Source organism: Apodemus sylvaticus, chromosome 4 (assembly GCF_947179515.1).
Source record: "Apodemus sylvaticus chromosome 4, mApoSyl1.1, whole genome shotgun sequence".
In the NCBI taxonomy this organism is placed as follows: domain Eukaryota; kingdom Metazoa; phylum Chordata; class Mammalia; order Rodentia; family Muridae; genus Apodemus; species Apodemus sylvaticus.
Window position 1 is genome coordinate 34,737,373 of NC_067475.1, and position 6,148 is coordinate 34,743,520.

Sequence of the window (6,148 nt, forward strand, 5' to 3'; positions counted from 1 at the left end):
CAGACAAAACTAAAGGTAAAACGAAGCCCCCATTGCTTGTCATTATTCTCAAACATTTGTTTTTATCTAATTCTCTCTTCCTCTCCGGAAACTCAAGCACAGGTCCCCTGCCCTCTGATGTGGCCTCCCCGCTGCTTCCATACATATCAATAGACACTTCGTTGGCAATGAACTGCTTTCAAGTTAATTACTCCTTTACAGTTTCACCCTGCATTCATCTAGGAAGCTCAGCTGATATGCTCCTTGTGTTTTTAGGAGAAAAAATCATATTCAGTTCTTGTTCCCCATTTGCTTGCTTTGTGGCATTTCCCTTTCCCCCTCAGACACCATGTTCTTAACCTGCAGTACCCATGTTGCTTCTCATGGCCGTAACAGCTGTCAAGCCCCTCATCGCAGTCTAGTAGCAAAGCCTATGTCTCAAAGGCCACTTTCACTGTCTACGTTTGCTCTCACATGTCACTCCTTTCTACTTATTTAAAAAATTTAATTTATTGACACTGCCTAAAAAGCAACATTAAAGTGTAATTTTGTTTTGTTTCCTCTAATTATCCCTAAAGAGTAAGGTTTTCTTTCCTTTCAAGTAATGGCAATTGTTCCAGTTCTCCATACATTCCTGTTGAACAGAGATAAGTCACATTTCTTTAGTCTTTAACTCACTGGGAATTTGCCTAATATTATTCAAATGATAACTGTGTTCTTGTCGTGTTTGGTGTTTTTGTTTTGTTTGGATTTACACTTCAGAGGAGGGTGTTAGCCTCTGATAGCTCTGACTCAGTGCCAGGCTGTGACATTGGGTCTAAGAATCTAAGTGCTACGAGGATATGAAAGAACGTGTGTCTTATCTACTGCCCAAACTCTCTTGTACTCTTTCTTGGCCATGCTGTGTGGGAAAATGTTTTATTTTCAAATCAGCAGAGTAATCTGCTTATCTAATGCATCATTGCACATGTCTCCAGGTTTAGTAGATCTAAAATCTGAAAATTAAAACTTTGAACTGGAATAAAATATTTGAAATGAGAACAAATGTTTGCCTCAATTTCATCAATCACATGGCTATGACCCCACAGCAAGGGCCAGGGATCTTCTAGAGGCAGCTCTAATCACGAGTGCTGACTGGTGCCATTGACAGAAGTTCCTCTTTCCTAGGACCACTGCCTATATCGTGGCCTGAAATGGGGTTTGCAAAGTTATGTCTACCAGCTAGGTGACAAGAAGTGGAACTCCAGCAGAAGACAACTCCACACTGCTACCTACTGCAACCTGAAGATCTCTCTTAGAGACAGGTTGGAATTCTTGGGTTTTGAGAAGAAAGTCGGGATGAGTCAGTATCAGGCAGAGCTGGAGTTAATTAAGACAGATTCTAAGATGGACGTATGCTCCAGGGCTGAAAGGGAAAAGTGCTGCCCCCAAGTGTGGGCGGAGCTTCTCAGAGAGCTGTGCTTAACTATCTTTACAGCTGTCAGATATATGTTTTTGGAGGCTCCTTAGGTTACCTCTCAAAGAGTTATTGAGAAATTTAAATGAGATGACAGGATGCCCCTGAGGTATTCAGGATAGGATTATAGCTAATAAGGTAAAACCCTAAATCACATGAGTTGTGCAAGGCAGCTATCATCTAGTATGGTTACATTAAATAATATGTATAGTCCTGTCCATGAGATTCCCAGAAGATCACTGGGAAAGGAGGAACAAGACCATACTTGAAGGTCCTATACACTCAGTCCTAAGGCATGGTTAATTGCTGTCTTCACATTTTTATTTGGAATATTTCTGTATGAAAGGAATATTGTCTTTAGGTAGGCAACCTCCAGAATGAATGTTAATTGTGCTGACTTCTTTACTTCTTTCTCAGCTGGTGAGAGACTTCAACCTTTCACTTCGGAGTGAAGGGTTCCCTTCCTTTCATATTCCCTTAGCCCCCCATCTTTCTATCCTGCCTCAAGACTAGGCAGAAGCGTTAATATCTTTGAGTTAGCCTCAGAGCTAATGTATGATTTCTGCCACTGTCACGGGCTTGATTCAATGGGAGGGATGGATCATGGGAGGTACCATTCAATGGGAAAATTATTAATATTGCATTGTAGGACAGGATACTGACAGTGGGAGGTGCTGAAATCACATGACTCCTCTGCCTTTGCAGTGTTTGGTGCCAACCCCTCCCCTTGAGTGTTCAACACTCTTCTTTTCAGGATGAGAAACCTGTGCTGTTTCTTTCCCTTCTTTGCCAGAATGCTTGATGTCAGACTTGGATCCTGCAGACTCTATTTGAATGATTCTAGGTGAGGATTTCCCAATGGAAGGCATTGCAGGGATGTTCTTGGTGTGGAGTTAGTGTCCTTTCCAATGTCCTGCCGTGGATAAACAGGAAGGAGTCCTGCCATGTTTCTCACTGTGGTGAGCATGCCCTGCACAGTGAGCAGGGTCATGTATGCACCTTCAATCCTTGTCTCTCTCTGCAGTCACAATGGCAGGTAGCATGTTTCCACAGATCCTATGAACTCTCTCAGATATCGGTGTCTACTTTCAAGGGACTTTAGAATTTCTAAATTCCTTCCTTATTCAGTGTCCAGGGGTTTTCAGGTGTGGCAGTTGCACCTTCTGTGTGAACTTAGAATTTCCTTCTAACATTAAGCACCACTCACTGCCTTAGTGATTCTCTGTGCTAAATTCTCCCTGTTCTAATTAGTAATGTGGTTGCTGGTTTGGCATGAAGAACTTTGAGACAAACTCTGCCCAACCAATGCAATTTACCACTTCTATAATCATTTGTGTGAATGCCTCTTTTGTGAAATGGAAATGTTTGGCAAACAAAGAGGGAAGCAAATCACTTAGTGTCTTGTACTGAACGATGTTGAACAACTAAGCTAATTTAAGGCAGACAACAAGCTCCTAGTGATTCCATTAAATAATTACCTTTTGTATCTTTAAACATACTTCCATGCACTTGTTTTCTTTGAAAAGCACCTATATAGCTCATTTCTCATTTAAGTATACAAATGTAAAATAAAAGGCTATCATGAAAAATAAGGGATTTCATCCTGCTCTGTTTTACAGGTCTTTTTGTGTGCTTGTGTTTTCTTCACCTAATAAAAGCCTTTTCTTTAGGTTTTAAAATAAGATACTGCTACTTAGGTAGCAGGCAGTGTGTGTCTCCTCTTAACTCATTGGAAGTTCAGTCACCCTGAAAGAGGTAGAGAATTGGAGAATTTTCCTTTTACACAGGACATATTTCATCTGCTTTTATCTTCCCCTCACCCCTGACAGGATCTCACTGTGCAGCTCTAGCTACCTTAGACTTCACTATGTAGACCAGTGTTGTATTCCATAGCTCCCTGCAGCTACTACAAACTGGGTTGCTAGAACAGAAGCTGAGGGATAGATGGAGAAGGGGCGAAAAGAAAGAAGGGCCAGGACAATATTTTACTGATCAAGGCCTGAACTTTAATGGTGGTCAGACCTTTTAACAGTTTGGGCAAGCCCTTCCCCCACCAGACTCCAGGCTGAGTTCCGGCGGAAATTGTCTAGCTCTGCCTGGCGGTCCTTGTCTCAACTGCTCTGGCAGCTGGGTGGGTCACCTGCTTAATTCAGGAATTCCTAGACCTGGAGGAACAAAGAGCTTAACCTTCACTCTGAGCTTCTCCACCCTAGGATAATAATTCCTGCTGTAACCTACTACCCTATTAAGCCCTAAAGTCAGATTCCTGCCTGAAGCCAGGGAATGTCCTTGGCTAATGTCAAGTTCCTACCATGTGGTATGTATGACTCCCCAATATGGCTCTGTACAGACCAGGCTAGCCTTGAACTCATAGGGCTCCATCTGTGTCTGCCTCCCAAATGCTGAATAAAGGCATGTGCCACCAATCTGGCTACCGGGCATACTTTCTTAACACCTGATTTCAGGTAGTACTATGAATGTGGTTGAGGGCAAGACTAAAAGGTTAAATTCTGGAAGAGGACAAAGTTCTTCACAGATGCTTCTACAGGAACTACAAGGTCCACTTAGTAACCAGAAACATTCCCAATGTGGGGGGTATGGAAAGTTCATATAATGGATTATAGGGATTAATATACTAAGCAGTTGAAAGCAAGTTTATAAATAGTTTTACTTTGTTGACAAGGTTTATTGTAATTTCTGTTTTTATACTGGTCATACGCCATATCCTGCATTTGGTAATCTAAACTATGAAGTGAATTAAAAGAAGTTTGTGTCCCTGTTTGGTAATAAATAACACAAACATCTCCCAAGGAACTGATACTGTATTAGAACACAAAGAGATTACTAACCAATAAGAAATCAAATTTGGAATCACATGATCAGAAGGCACTTGGAAAGTATAAAACATATCCTGACTCTAGAGCCTCTATAAAGAAAATAACCTTAAAATAAAATACTGTAGCCGCCAGCAGCTACATGTAAACCAGGTTACCTGTTGAGAGAATTTTGGGGTCATAGGGAAGAGCGGTGAAAAGAAAGTACGGCCAAGTCAATGTTCACTGATCAAAGCCCTCAACTTTAATGGCGCCGGACCTTTTAACAGTTTGGGCAAACCCTCCCCCCAGACTCCAGGCTGAGTTCCGGTGGAAGTTGTCTAGCTTCTCTTGGAGGTCTTCGTCTTGACTGCTCCGGCAGCTGGGTGGGTCACCTGTTTAATTCAGGAATTCCTATACCTGGAGGAACAATGAACTTGACCTTTACTACGTGCACTCCACCCTAGGTGGAGCAGGATCCTGGCTAACTGGGAGAAGTTAACCTTGACCAAAGTCAAACTCTGACCAAGTGCAAGACTGCCCCAATATGGCTCTGTACATGTCCTCCCTTTTTTTTTATTAATTTGAACACGAGGAGGTAGAAAACAAGTGGATAAATATCTTTCATAAGAAGGCGGGCCTTAACCAGGAGGGGAAGCATTGACCGTAATTCCTCTTAAATATTGTATAACCGTAATTCCTCTTAAATATTGTCTTTTTCAGAGGAGGGGGAATAGGCTCCCTTATTATTTTAAGGACAGCCTCTCGACGTTAACCCCTATGCAATTAGGTGTACTTCCTGGGGACTCAGAAGCAGAAATTCACCTCCCCATGCAGTGCTTTGCCTCGCACGTCTCGCTGGTACCCATGTTTGTTCAAAAACAAACACACATAGATCTGAGTTCTATGTGGCTCCCTCTTTGGAGATCCACTTGTGTAAGTTTTGAAGCCAGGGGGGTCTGCAAGTGTCTTTAACAGACATGTAATCTCTCCATCCAGGTGAGCCTGGGTGGAGACAGCCAGTCTGCTTAACAGACAAGGTCAAGAGTTAAAGGTGGAATAGGATTAACTTGTCCCAGAAGTATCCAATTCAGTTGTAAATTAACAACTTTAAGGATCCAAAGCTTGGCCTCTGAGGTGGGAGAGGTAGCCTTGTGAATCAAGAATTAAGCTGTTACTTCTCAGGAAAAGTGGAGACTATATGTTAAATTAACACAGCTGGCTGAAGATTGTTAGCCATCTTCAAAATTGGAATCTTCAAAATTGGAATTATTTCTAGACCAGTCTATGGTTGAGTCAGCTGAGCACAATAAGGAGAAGAGTCATTTTAACTCTTCTAATTAATTTTTCCTAAGCTAGCATAACAGTCTCCATGTTCTGTCCCACAAAGTCTAAAAGCTTGAAGCTAGGCAATTTATCTAACCTGGGACATTTAACAATTGAGGTAAGTCAAGAACATATATCTAATATAGCTCTTATGTTACCATGGTCTGGGCATTCAGCAAGCACACAGTCAGCATATCTTCTGCAGCATTCTGTGGAAAAAACAGAGGACATGCCTTCTCCCCCAATATTAAATCAGGATCATGGCATATGTTAGTAAGTGAATTCTTTCATTTCACCTAGACATCAATATGTCTAATTACAAGATGTCATATACATTTAGCAAGGAGTTTCTTGGCATCCAATTTTAAAATTTTAAAATTTTCTTAAAAACATGTAAGCATAATTTAAATTATATGCACAGGGACACAATTTCCCCTCTCTTCTTTCTTCCAAGAAGATATTGTTTTATTAATTTAAGTTGGAACACAAAGTATAAACCATAACATAGGCAATAACTATGTAATTATATAAAATATAGTTGCTTTTTCTGTTAGAGCAGTTGCAACTAGACAGC